Source organism: Ceratotherium simum, chromosome 7 (assembly GCF_057802395.1).
Source record: "Ceratotherium simum simum isolate JZ-2026a chromosome 7, ASM5780239v1, whole genome shotgun sequence".
Classification (NCBI taxonomy): Eukaryota; Metazoa; Chordata; class Mammalia; order Perissodactyla; family Rhinocerotidae; genus Ceratotherium; species Ceratotherium simum.
This window is the reverse complement of record NC_141906.1, coordinates 34,683,752-34,698,577: the sequence shown is the minus strand read 5'-3', so window position 1 is coordinate 34,698,577 and position 14,826 is coordinate 34,683,752. Positions and strand designations below refer to the sequence as shown.

The 14,826-nt window shown below is 43.7% G+C and overlaps 1 long non-coding RNA gene across 2 annotated transcripts in view; it reads right to left on the bottom strand.

Moving 5' to 3' along the window:
- Positions 1-14,826, bottom strand: part of LOC147916644 (uncharacterized) — a 38,588-nt gene that overhangs the window by 13,133 nt on the left and 10,629 nt on the right. The window contains exons 2-3 of one of the 2 annotated variants that reach the window (XR_015552697.1): positions 12,680-12,908; positions 3,036-5,245 (exon numbers count right to left, since the gene is read on the bottom strand). This is a non-coding gene — a long non-coding RNA (uncharacterized LOC147916644). The remainder of the gene's footprint in view (positions 1-3,035; positions 5,246-12,679; positions 12,909-14,826) is intronic. The other variant, XR_015552698.1, reaches the window with a different exon arrangement.

The window sequence follows — 14,826 nt, the reverse complement described above, 5'->3', positions numbered from 1 at the left end:
GTGGGTCTCAAACTTTGGCCTACCTCAGATTCACCTGGAGGGCTTATCCAAAACATTGATGGGCCCACCCTCGGAATTTCTGAATCTGGGAGTCTGGGATGGGGCGCCATAGTTTGCATTTCTAACATGTTCCCAGGTGATGCTGACGCCCCTTCACGCTGTGAGAAGCACCGCCAACTGCTCTGTCCTTTACACTATGTACTGAATAAGCTACTCAGCATAGCACTTCAGATGCCCTTGGTCAATGAAACCTGCCATCTCCAGCCAGCAGAGCAGGTATATCAGGTGCTCCTCCCTCTTCCCCACTATAGTATAGTCAGCTGCATGGGAATGCCCCCCGCCATGTGCCCACGGACTTGCACACCTGTGGGCCTCTGCACACACTGTTTCTTCAAGCGCATCTGAAACGTACTCTGAAGCCCTCTCACTCGCTGCTCATTCCCCTCTCAAAAGGCACTCAACTGAGCATCTGCCACAGGCCAGGCACTTTTCAAGACTGGATTATTCTTGGGTGTGTGCTCCTCGAGCCCAACCAAGTCTGGGTCTGTCTAATCCTCTGCATGACCCCAGTGTCCAAAGCAAGTGCTCAGCTATGGGTCATTCTGAGTTCAGCAATCCCTTTGCCCTAGGGGTGCACTGCACTCTCTCTGGTGTATTCAAGAAAGAGAAAGGTTGTCTTCTGTCCCCTTCTGGATAGACACTTCCTCTCCTCCGAACTGGGCATTGTGGCTCTCTCTCCGGGCAAATCCACTGCAGCTGCCACAGGCCCCGGGAGAGGAAGACAGGGGCAGAGGACAAGGGGTGGCAGGCGGGTCTGCTCCCCACTGCCCTCTGTAACCTGCCCTCAAGGTTGTACAGGTGATTCAAGCTTTCCTGATCCATTGAGGCCATGGCTAAAACTACAACATAGGAGGAAAAAGACTTTAAAAGTGAGTGATAATACGCCCTTTCCCATATCCAGGGGAGAAGGGTCTAAGAGTTAAACCTCTTACACGGCTTTCCACTCGGTCACGTCCCACCCTGACCTTGCTCCCAGTCCTTGTGCTGGCATCTCTGTGGGTGCCTCTCCTTCCAACCCCCACACTGGAAATCTCTCTCCATGCCTTGGGACGCTCCAGCCCTACCGGAGGGCCCACCCCTCCCCCATCAGGCAATTCAGCATTTATTTCTCCAGTCTGAATTCATCAATCTGGAATAGGCCCCAGTGGCCTCCAGCCACCATCCGCAGGCCACTCCCCTTTCAAGGTCTCAGGGGCAGTAGGAGTTGCGAATACATTCATATTCCTTCAAGAATCCAAAGCATTTTTGTGGAGACACACACATCTTACAAGGGCAAACACCAATTCTTAGGAGCAGTAGAGTCTTAAGCCCATCAGGAAGAAGAGAAGCATTTTCCTACCCGCCCTGTCATCTGCAAGCCCACTCCTGCCCCTTGGGGAGTTGGTACGCGACACAGTACACAGAGCAGTTGGGCCTTCGCTTTGTCATGCCCTCCCTCACCTTCAAAATATGCCCACTGTACACTCCCTGGACGAAGTTCTTAGGGTAAAAATCTCTTCCTCAGTCTGTGAAATGGGAACAGAGGAAATAGTCACTATTTCAGATGCAGAAATTTATTATATGACTGAGTGGACCGATGGGTAGATGGATGGGTGGATGGATGGATGAAAAGAGAATGGATGATTAAATGAGTGAATGCCACAGCCAGGCCCTTGAGGAGGCCTAGAGGAGGAATTGCAATTAATCAGCAAACATTTAATGAGCATATCATGTATGTAAGATACTACCCCAAACAGCCTTAAAAGACCTAAAGATGTAAAACAGGACCTTTTGCTTATATACATCACCACCCAGTCAGAGAGTCTAGAAAGATTCAGGAAACAGACTGTGATACCAAGGAGCATGTGCTCTCTGTCACTACTCCAGAAGCCTCAGCATCCAAGCTTGCTAGAACTCAGAAGTCTGGTGAAGGAGAGCAGAAATCTTCCAGGTTTTGCCCTGAGATAGGTGGCCAGCAGCCCAGTCTTTGGAATCAAGAGGCACGATAAGCTTGAGCTCAGTCCAGGGGACAAGGAGTTGCCAGTTTTATAGCAGCCAGGCTATAACATGGCAACGCAGCCAGGGGCTCCAGGTGCTACTAGGGCTATTGAGAGCAGAACCCCATCAGTGTCCAAGGGTAGGTCCAGATCCTCAGGGGAGGTGTCTGGGTCCAGGCAGGGGGGCTGGGCAGGCAAGCAGGGGTCGGCTCCAGACCTGTCAGGTGGGCTGGGCAGGTGCCCTGGCATCCGCGCTTTACTGACATAGGTTTGGTTGTAGGAAGAACCAAGCTCTGGGGACTTAAGCTCATCCTCTGCCCATAGTCATGATTCTGTGACAGCAGGGCCAGCCCCAGCTCCCACCTGCTGCCGTGGATGAGGCTCCTAATGTGCTCCTTGCCTGATCAGCCTGTGATTTCAGCTAGACACTCAAAGACTCCAGCCAGCTTGAGGGGAGAAAGAAAGTGGGCCAAGTGCTAACAAAATGGTTCCAACAAAAACCTCTTTCCACGGTGCCAAAGAAGAGGGGCTCAGGGCGGGCTGGGTGGGGAGAGGGGGAATCTGAGAGAATTTCCTGAAGAGGTGGCAAGGGATTAGATGAGAATGGAAGACATTCCTGGTGGGAAGAAGGTGTGCTGTTCACATGGCCCTGGGGGCACTACTCCTGTGAACCTAGTCCAGGCAGGCATCAAGCCACAAATTCCCAGGGATCTGATCCAGCATGTCTCAACTCTTTTCACACAGCGAAACACACCATGGTTGATGTTTACTGCAGAACCCACTCCCATGGGTTTATCTAGATTTGGTACAATAAAGGTGTAGTTTGTGTGCAAACCCCAACAAGCAAGAATGCCTCTTTTTCCCCACTCAAAAAGCATATCAGAATGCAAGCAAGGGAAAGTCATAGTAGTATTATAAAGATAATTGTGAATGCACTCTAATTTATAAAAGGAGTTATTTTGCAGAGCTGTACTTTAATTATTATTCATAATGACTTACCTCTGACACATTGCATCTCTGTTTGTAGTAACATGAAGACAGAAGCAATTGCTGCCTCCTTTTTTCTTCTGTCTTGAGTCAGGGAGTTCCCCATAAGTAGATTCTGAACAAGGATTTGTCTGAAAGTAAGTTCTTAGGAAATGGTCCTAGGAAAAACAGGCAGACAAATGAAGATGAGAGGCAAGAAAGGGAAGAAGGTCATCAAGGGTGTGAGATCAAGCAAAGTCCCAGGAGAGTAACTTTGGCTCAGTCCACTGGGGGAGATGTGGAAATAGTCTAAGTCACACCTGAGAGTTGGCCCCAGCGGGGGAGGGGGCTGGAGTCTTTACACCTCTGCACCTGTCAATCATTGGTTAAGGGCTGCTCCTGGGGATGTCATTTCCCAGGCACTTCTGGCTCTCTGTGCACTCGGCAAAGGGAGCTCCAGCAGCCTGAGGACAGTGCACCTACAAAGAGTCGCAGGTTGGCTGTTGAGCATGAAAGCACACAGCTTTCATTCATTTCCATCCGAGGAGGTGGGTGGAGTCTCACAGCACCTGCTGTGGTCTCATTTCCTGCCTCATAGAGGCACCTGGTAGATGGTGGTTGGCTAGGGAGGGATGCATCCAAGAGAGCAGGACACAATGGCATGCATTAAGCTGACACAGGTCAGGACCCCACCTGTTTTGCTTACCACTGTATCCCTGGCACCTGGCACAGGAAGTATTCATATGGACTTGTTGGATAAATGATGAATGAATCTCCCCCATGGTGATTCTGTGATCTAAGAGCTTCTCCAGGGTCTCCCTGGTTCTCTCTTTCATTGCTTACCTGACTCAGTTGATGCTGCTGGAGACCATGGAGCACTCAGGAGGAGCTCCCTGGGGCCTCACACACTGACCCTCCTCACTGAGCAAGCACTGCCCAACCATTAGGCCCAATGTCTGCCACTGCTCTCTCCTGATCAGATGCTTCTGAGGACAAGCAGGGCGGCTCAGTGGGGAGAGCTCAGTGAGACACGGTAGGTGTGGGCTCTAGACCCAGTGCTTTCTATCTTAAATCTCATTTGAACCTACAGAGTATTCATGGTAGGTGTTATTACCTCACATTTTGCAGATAAGGCATATGAGGGCTGGAGATGTTCATGATTTGTGTTATTAAGTAATGGAATCAGACTTCAAATCCAGATTTGCCTAACTCCAAATTCTAAGCTATTTCTCTTATGTCTTAAAGCTGGAGGGTAAGGGAGTTGCTGATGTGAAGGGCTTCATACACTGAAAAGTCTGATGATGGCCAACCACCTTTCAAGTGCCCAGCAGGTCACCTGATGACCATTCAACAGACACAAAACCCACTTCGCTGACTTCATGGGTGTGGGGCCCGTGTAGTCACACAGGGCCCTGTGGTCAGAAGGGCCCTGCTCTTGGTTTAATGCTCTGCTGTCACCATCTTGAAATTCTTCATAGTTTTTGAACAAGGCATTCTGTATTTTCCTTTTGCACTGGGCTATGCAAGTTATATAGTGTGGACAAACTTACAGCATTCTAGGACATTCTCAGGGCCCTGAGGCAGAGGGTGGGCCCTGGAGCCCCAAAGAGCTGCTGTGGGTGAGAAAGCCCTTGAGGCTGAATAGAACGAGGCTGACCTCTTGCCACCCCCACCAACACCAAGCTAGGAAATCCTCACTCGATGGTAAACATCTAAGTCCACTAAAGTGGCAAAGACCTGAGAAAGGAGGTGTGGGGACAGTGGAGCACAAAGAAGCTATGAGAAGTTCCATCTGGATCAGGGCAGGTGACACTTGACTGAGTCTTAAGAGAAAGGAACAAAGGAGGGTTTGGCAGGTGGAGGGTATGGTTAGGGAAAGGCACCAAGGCGTCCTGCAGGCTTGGCACGTCTCCTGGGCAAGGCAGAGGAGGGGCCTCGGGAATCAGGACTGGACGGGTGGGCAGGGGCCACACAACCAGGTAGGCTTGACTTTTCCTCCTTCCCCCCAGCTTTCGCACTCCTGCATCGTGTACATTCTCCTGGGCCAGCCTCCATTTCCACCCCAAATCCTGGCAGATGGCTGGAATTTATTGAGATGAGAAGTTTGCTGTTCTCCAGATAGATGTTTATCTGCTCTTCCCCTCTATCGTGCAGGGCAGGAGATGAGCTTCCATGTTGATTTCCTCACATGATAGCGCCACCTAGTGGTCGCCTGTCACACTTGCCCATCTCTCCAGACAGACCTGAAAAAAACATGGTGAGATCATCCAGGACCATAATAACCCCCTGTCCTGCCCATGCACTTTGTGTGGCTCGACTTTGTGAGACGACCCTCATGCATGAATCCTTTTGACCTGCACAACAGCCCCAAGGTTGAGCAATGACTCTTAGAAAATGCTCCCAAAGCACGACACACACACCAGAAAGGAGACAGAAGAGGAAAATCAGCTCTGGAGGTCGCTCCTCCTGCCTCAGTGTCTTCTGATCCTTGGGCCACTGGGAGGAGGGTCCCTCAGTCCTGAAAGTGCTGTCCTCAGCACCATGCAGACAACTGCAAAGGCCACTGCTGGGCCTGAGGTTGGAAGAAGATGGGCAAACGGCACTCATGACTCACAGGGCTTGGAGACTTACCTTAGGCCTCTTCAAACAATCAATAATGATAACATCAATAACAAGAAGGAGGAGGAGGAGGGGAGGCCCTGCAGGGGAAGCTGCTATTTCTTGAGAGCCATCCCCGGTGCCAGACAGCCACACTAGGCCCTTTAGTTATCTTCCTTGAATGCATCTTTGCAAATGCATTAAATCTGCCTCAGAGCAAGGCAAGGTTCCAATGGCAGTTAATACGCATGAGGTGCCTACTATATGCCAGGCACTTTTCTAAGCACTTTAATGCATTTTCTCGTTTAGTCCTCACCCTAATACAACAAGAGAGGTATACTATTGTTATCTCTGTTTTGCAGGAGGAGAAACTGAGGCACTTGTCCAAGGACACGCAGCTAATTAGTGGAGGAACTGAGACTTGAACCTAAGCAGTCCAGTTCCAGCACATGCACTATTAATCACTCCCCAGTCTACCTCCTACGCTGAGAGACAAAAAGAAAATGCATATACCCTGTCCTGGAGTCTGCTGGGGAAGAAGGGTATGTGATTGACTATCCATAATGCATTTACTTATTTACTCATTCGACAAACTTTTCCTGAAGGACATCTTATGCTAGGTGTGGGTGGGTGCATAGGTGTAAAGTAACCTCAGTCTGATGGGGAAGAGAAGGTGAACCAGGTTGGACCTACACACAGGTGATTCAGGATGGGACAGGAGGCACTGGGACTCGGGACAAGTCCATGCAAAGCTAGCCAGGCAGTGCTCAAACCCTGGTCTAACCAGGTCTAAGGAAGACCTCTCCGCCAGCAGATGATGAATCCTCAGGAAACTGCTGCTAGAACCCTAATTCTATCTAAGAAGCTCCACTGATTCTCTCCCTTCAGCTTTATGCCTCCTTCCTAGGACAAGAAGGGGAACACTGGCTGATGGGTGATTAGGCAGGACCCAGCTTCTTACAGCAAAAACCAGACTAGCTAGCTCATGGGTCCAGGGTTCCAGATAGACTGGCCTGAGCTGCCATCTACTGGTCAACTGTACACACTGCGCTGGATATTCCCAGGGTCCAGCCTTCCTGCCCAGGTGCAGAGGGAAAGGGGCCTAAGGTAGCTGAATCCTTTGATCCTTACGCAGCCTTGAGAGGGAGGCTGTCATGTCCTGTGTTTTACAAATGAGGAGGAGGCTGAGACTCTGAGAGGTGACAAGAGGCAGTAACGGCTTTCATTTGCCATTTACCAGGCACTGTGCTAAGCACTTTACATTCATTTTCTCCTCGAATCCTCTCATCCTATGACATTTATCCCCCTTTTACTTGGTAGTCTCTGAAGTCTCTTTTATTCCACAGTATTTCACTTCTTCTTAATGCCGTTTATTTGTTGGCAAAACCAGCTCATTCGTACTACAGAAAGTCTCACAGCCTGGACTGGGTGATGGCTCTTCAGAGCATCATTTCACTCTCAGGCCTCCATATCTCCTAAAAGCTAGCACACAGCTCTAGAGGCTTCATTAAATTCAGGTTCAATTGTTTCAAGCAAGACCGATTCATATGTACTTTCTGTTACATCGCATCAGGAGGCACGTAGTGTTTGGTTGTCCTCCTTCTAGTGATGTTAAGATTTAGTGATGTTAAAGCGATGCAAAAATGCTGGCTTTCCAGATCTATTATTCCTTGATTACGTGGAGCTCTTATTTAAAGAAGAACTTTCAGGTTCCGGCTCCAGGTAAGATGGAGCAGCCACAGACCCTGAACAGGATGCACAGAACCGCTACATGAGGACCCTGAAAAGTAAACAGCAGCAGCCAGACTGGGGAGGAAAGCCAGAATTTGGAGTGCTGTGGAATCGGCTGTGAGTTTAGCTTTCTTTATTTCCCTCTGGTATCCTCCAGCCTTGACTCAAGGCAGCGAAAACTCAGAAGTGGGCATCAGCACAGACAGAACTCTGGAGAAACCCTCCATTTCAGGCTTGAGGAGTGAGAAAGGGGTCTCCTGAGAGCGGCAGCAGAGGCCCACAGACACCTGAAATTCAGGGAGGGGGACTATCCTCTCTAATGGCAGGAATGATGGTCTCAGGAGTGCAGGCGAACGCCCTGCTGCTATTCTTCTCTCTCTGTCCTCCCACCAGAGGGCCCCAGACGCAGATGCAGTGGTTGCAGGAAGTGCATGCAGAAAGGGGGTAGATAAAGCCCCAGAGTTCTGGCTGGAAAACCAAAAAGGGAGCCTCAGGGAAACAGAAAGTACCAGAGAGACTGTGGAGAGGGAGCAACTCAGGACAGTGGACTCACAAGTTGTTTGTGAACTCCTGGACCCATTCCTAGCTGCACATCCATAGATCTGGCCCTAAGGAGTCCACCATAAACTTCGAGAACAGAACTGAGAAAGAGACTGTGGCCCAGGTCTCAGACTGACCATTGGATGGCTCACATGCAGAACAGATCCAAATAGCCTGACAAAGTCTTTGAAAAGCAAACATTGAAACCACAATCCACAGAAGGCTGGACAGAACTTATGGCCTGAACCCAAGCTAGTCAAATGCTTGCTTTTGAATTTCTTTAATTCTCCATAGAATTTAAATAAGATCCAGAGATTCATAACATAATATTCAAAATATCCAAGATACTTGGCATATGAAGAACCAGGAAAATCTCAACTTGGCCAATGCTGAAATGATACAGTTGTTGAAATTATCTAACAAAGACTTTGAAACAGCTGTTATCAAAGTGCTCCAAAAATAAGAATGAGCACTCTCGAAGCAAATGGAAAGATAGAAGGTCTCAGAAAATAAATAAAAGACATAAAGAAGAACCAAATGGAAATTTTACAACTAAAAAATACATTAACCAAAAGTTTAAAAATTCATTGGATGGGCTCAATATGGCAGAATGGAGATGACAGAAAAAGAATCAGTGAACTGGAAGATAGACTGATTAAAAGTATCCAATTGGAACAACGTGGAGAAAAAAAAATTGGGGAAATAAATGAAAGGAGCCTCAGGGATTTGTGATTACCACATGAAAGATCTAACATTTGTGTCATTGGAGTCAGAGAAAGAGAGGAGACAGTGTAATACAGGAAACATGCTTGAAGAAATAAGACTTGCAAGTTTCCAAATTTGAAGAAAAATGTAAGCTTACATATTCAAGAGGCTCTGCAAATCCCAAACCAATAAATGTCTGTCTGCCAAGCCTGTTGGCATTTGGGGAACTGTTCGTGAGTCTGTAGGGGCCACAGCTGATAAGGCATTAGCAACACTGAGGAAATTCTACATAGGAAAAGGTAGGAACACAAGCCAAATGTGCGAGAAGAGCTGAGAACTCTCGTTGTAAATCCCGGTTTCCAATATTATCGCTGACGATAAGCAACTGAATTTTGCAATTGTCAGTCTAAGACGATCAGTTTCATAAGATAATTCTCTAATAATTAAGCAATTGTTTGGACATTTCTTAGACTATCTGGGTAATATTTTTGTTGTTCAGAACTTCAAACCATTCTATCAGAGAAGAATTTTACTAAGTGGGAGTTCATTATCTTGTTAAAAATAAATGAATAAACTAATAAAGAAGAGAGGGCCTAGAAAAAGCATCAATGATATTAGTATATTATAAACCAAGAATTATGATTAATCCAATTTGGTATACCTGAGGAATAGTTGGAAAAAATTAAATAATTATAGTAATTTTTAGAAGGGTAGAAGAAAAAGGAGAAGGACGAGGAGCAGGTGAGGGAAGAAGAGGAGGAGAGAGAAGAAGAATGATATTTTTGCAACTATTTAACTCTGAAATACAATTCATACAGGAAAAGCAGGACGCATTCTTGATTCTTTTTGCCCTTTGTATATCAATTTTCAAATCAATTAATTGGTACCCTAGTTGTTACATATATATATGAGGTTTAAAAATAAAGTTTTTTCAATTATCATCATGAACTAATGAATTTTTATGATGTGATGTGTTTCTTTCAGTCGACTGCATTTTGATGTGCAAATTGTCCTATCTTAGGCCAGGTGGCTCCTACGTCCTTTTGACACAATCCCAATGTTTTATATGGTTTCCTTCTTTCTAACAGAGTAAGATATCCCAAACTCACTTCGTACATTTCATACCCAGAAGTGGAATCAATCATTTCTCAAAGGATCCCTGGTTCCTCTTATTGAGCAATTATATTTAGATACCACAGTCTGGCAGATAGGGGTGCTCATTGCTACAGGGTTTTCATGGCTTCTAGGTCTTTTCAGTGACCAGAGCAAGAAAAATTATATTTTTTTTAATACGGAGGGAAATCATAAATTCTTACTGTATTTCTGATTGAAATAAAAAATTACATGGTTTTTTTATACTTCTTTGACTTTATACTTGGTTTTCTTTCCTCAAGTTGAAAATCTTAATTTCAAAGGACATTAACATGACTACTTATTTGATTTATCCCATAATAAACCTAGAATAATTTCAACATGACAATAACAAGACTACTGAATATAGTTTAAGATTTCTTTGCAGTATTTTTTGGTTTTGTTTTTGTTGTAGTATTTTACATCATTTGAAGGAATTTTTTCTCAGTGGGGTTATGCCAACACCCTGGTATAGTCAGGCTCATTTGTTTCCATTTGTTTTTTATTGTTAAAAACTGACATTATTCTTTCTGCATTTAACTTTATTTTTTTTAACTATGTAAAACATTTACATGGCTCCAAAGTCAAAACTATATAACGACCTGACTTTACAGAAATCTCAGGTCTGGGTCTATCTTCTCCACCCTCTTCTTCCCTTCCTCTCATACATAACAATTTATTTGATTTTAGCTTAACATTTCATTTTTTTTTCTTTTGTTGATGTATTTATTTATTTAGCAAGAATTAACACACTCTGAGCCCTGTTCTGTACCTTGCTTTTTTTCCACTTAACAATATATCCTAGAAATCATTCTATGTCAGTGTATAGTGATCTTTTCATCACTTTTTGGAGCTTCAAAGTACTTCATTATGTGGGTGTACCATCATTTCTCCAACTAGTCGCCTATTGATGGACATTTTGGGTTATGTCCAATCATTTGTTATTATAAATTATACCACAGTGTTGTGCTCAGGTCATATTTTATTTTGGTTGGTCTATCTTTAGAATCATACTCCTAGAAGTGGGATTGCTGAGTCAAAAGGTAAATGAATAGATAATTTTGCTAATATGTCAAACCAAATTCCCTTCCAAAGTTGTTGTATCCTTTGGATTTCTACCAGAAAGGCATCAGAGTGCCAGAGTACCTCTTTCCCTCACAGCCTTCTCAACAGAATATGTTGTCAAAATTTTGGATGTTTGCCAATCTGATAAACGAAAATTGATAAGTCAACATACTTTCAATTTTTATATCTTATTATGATTGAAGTTGAACATCTTTCCACATGTGTAAAAGCTTTTTTATTTGTTTCTATGAAATGTATGTTCCTATCTTTTGCTCATTTTTCTAAAGAATTGTTGGTCTTTTTTCCCTCAATTTTTAAGATGTTTAGGCCTTTATTTGTGATTTGAGTAACAAATATTTTTCTAGTTGTCACTTGTCTTTTAGTTTTGTTTGTGATGAGTTTTGCTATGCAAAAAAAATTTATCAGTATTTTCTTTAATTGCTTCTAGATTTTGAGTCATAGGAAAGTTTTCCTTCACCCAGGTTGTTCAAGTGGTGGGAACATTGAAACTGTAATTGACAAGTTGCTGAAGGCTCAGTGTGGGCTAGTTTGAGAGTTAAACACTCTGGGGCCCAATCTTAGGGAGACCCCTATACTTTTATGAGTTTTACCTCTAGGAACCCCACCAGATTCTCAGAGTGAAAATCAGAGAAAAATCCCCTCATGCTTCCAACTGGGGAAGGAGAAAAGTAACCATTGTGAAATACACCCAAAGCATCCTGTTCTCCTTAACAAAAGCCTGTCCTCAAGGGAAATTATTTTACCAGAACCTCACCTACTTGGAGGAAGAGAAATACACCCCTCCAGCCCCTTCTAGATTTTTTGTCTCACCTAACGGGGAAAAAAACTGAAAATCACTTGTGAAGGTCATAGCCTTGGGGCACAGGCCCCCTAAAAGACTGAGACCTAATCATAGAATTATGGAATGCTCCCCTCCCCCCCATACCTTACCAACACATCAATATCAATCAGGCTTCTGTATAATAACAGGGGATTACTATGGAAGGAACTGTAAAGTTCAGACCCTATTTAAGAAAGAGCCTCTAGGGAAATCCAAAGACAAAGGGGAGACAAAAACAAGGACCATAATGGAAATTTTAGCCTCTGACAACTATAGCTACAGCAAACGGTTAACACAGTCCAACTCTTAGATAAACACAAAACCTCACAATAAAGGCCTATTTAACTCAGTTCCTTTTAATTGATACATCATGTCCAGCTTTCCACACATACAAAAAATGACTAGGCATGCTAAAAGGCAAAAAAATAGTCTGAAGAGACAAAGCAAGCTTCAGAACTAGACTCAGATGTGACAGAAATTTTGGAACTATTAGAGTAGGAATTTAAAATAACTATGATTAATATGCTAAAGGCTCTAATAAAAATGTGAACAATGTGTAAAACAGATGGGTAATATAAGGAGAGAAATGGGAACTCTAAGAAAAAGTCAAAAGGAAATTCTAGAAATCAGAAACGGTGTAATAGAAATGAAGAATGCCTTTAACGGGCTCATCATCAGACTGGACACAGCTGAGGAAAGAATCAACAAGTTTGAAGCTGTGTCAACAAAAACTTCCCAAACTGAAAAGAGAAAAAAGAATGAAAAAAATAATGGAATGGAATATCCAAGAACTGTGGGACAATTACAAAAGGTATAACACATGTGTAACGGAATACCAGAAGGAGAAGAAACAGAGAAAGGAACAGAAGAAATACTTGAAGTAACTAATAGCTGAGAACTTTCCAAAAGTAATGACAAACACTATACCACAGATCCAGAAAGCCCAGAGAACATCAAGCATGACAAATTCCAAAACATTTACACATGGGCATATTATGCTGAAATGGCAGAAAAATAAAAGAGAAAATCTTGAAATAAGTCAGGAGGGGGGCAAAAAACCACTTACCGGGGCCGGCCTGATGGCGTAGCAGTTGGGTTCACGTGCTCCACTTTGGCAGCCCAGGTTTCACAGGTTCGGATCCTGGGTGTGGACCTATGCACCGCTTATCAAGCCACGCTGTGGTGGCCTCCCATGTACATTGGAGGAAGATGGGCACAGATGGTAGCCCAGGGCCAATCTTCGTCAGCAAAAAAGAGGAGGATTGGCGACAGATGTTAACTCAGGGCTAAACTTCCTAAAAAAAAAAAAAAAACACTCATCTATAGAAGAATAAGAATTATATCAGACTTCTCTTCAGAAACCTTCCAGGAAAGAAGAGAGTGGAGTGAAATATTTGAAATATTAAAAGAAAAACCCACGAACCTAGAATTCTGTATCCACTGAAATTATCCTTCAAAAGAAGAAATAAAGACTTCCTCAGACAAACTAAAATTAAGGTAGTTTTAGTTAGATCTGCCAGGAGATCTGCCTTGCAAGAAATGTTAAAAGTTCTTCAGAGAGAAGGAAATGATATGGGTTAGAAACTGGGATCTACATAAAGAAAGGAAGAACATTAGAGAAGGAATAAATGAAGATAAAATTTTTTATTTTTCTTATTCTTAATTGATCTAACAGATAACAGTTTGTTCAAAATAATAATACCAACAATGTATTTGGTGATTATAGCTTATGAATAAGTGAAATGATTGACAGCAGTGTTATGAGTGGAAGACAGAGAAAAAGAATAAGGGAAACAAATAGAAAATAGTTACAAATATGATAGACATTAAACCAACTATATCAATAATCACTTTAAATTTGAATGTTCCAAATGCATCAGATAAAAGATAGAGACTATCAGAATGTATTAAAAAACAAGACCTGGGCCTAGCCCCATGGCTGAGTGGTTCAAGTTCCGCACTCTCTGCTTCAGCAGCCCAGGTTCATGGGTTCGGATCCCAGGCGCAGACATACTCCACTCATCAGCCATGCTGTGGCAGTGTCCCACATATAAAGTAGAGGAAGATTGGCACAGATGTTAGCTCAGGGCAAATCTTCCTCAAGCAAAAAAAAGAGGAAGATTGGCAATGGATGTTAGCTCAGGGCCAATCTTCCTTAGCAAAAAAAAAAAAAAGAAGACCCAACTATATGTTGTCTACAAGAAGCCCACTTTAAATACACAGATTAAAAATAAAGGCATGGAGAAAGACATACCATGCTGATACTAATCAAAAGGAAGCTGGAATAACTATATTAAATTCAGACAAAGCAGACTTCAGAGCAAGTAAAATTATCAGGGATAAAGGAGGGCATTACATAATGCTATAGGGCCCAATTCTCCAAGAAATCTTAGCTTTTCAAATCAGTGGCTATTTGGTTGTGAGCAGAGCGATGGGGGTAGTGACAGAAAGGGGTGCGCAAAAGAGGATTATAAAAGGTCATGAGGAAACTTTGCAGGGTGATGGATATGTTCACTACCTTGACTGTGGTGAAGGTTTCACGGATGTGTAGATATGTCAAAACTCGTCAAACTGTACACTTTAAATATATGCAGTTAATAGCAGTTAAGTGCGCGCTCCGCTGCTGGCGGCCCAGGTTCAGATCCCAGGTGCGCACTGATGCACCACACCATGCTGTGGCGGCGTCCCATATATAAGTGGAGGAAGATGGGCACAGATGTTAGCCCAGGGCCAGTCTTCCTCAGCAAAAAGAGGAGGATTAGCATGGATGTTAGCTCAGGGCCGATCTTCCTCACCAAAAAAAATAAAAATAAAAAAATTAATATATGCAGTTTATTTTATGTGAATTATAACTCAATAAAGCTGTTTAAATTTTTTTTTAAATCTATGCTATCATTATCCTGCTCTGACTGAAAGCCATTATTCCTTTTTTCACAGTTAAGGAATTTGAAGCACAGAAAGGTTAAGTAACTTGCCCAAGATCACACAGCTACTAAGTAGCTATGTCAGGATTTGAAGTTAATTTGACTCCAGAGTCCATGCCCTTAACCACTTTGCCTGAGTGAATTAACCAAGGTCCGTGTTTCCATTGCCAGTTCTGGAGCTGGCCCAGGGCGGGTGCTCAGTGAATGTTTGCTACTGTTGAAGTAACACTTGAGGACAGGCACACCCTCAAACAATTCAGACAGAGAAATTGCAGAAAAGGCCTGAGTT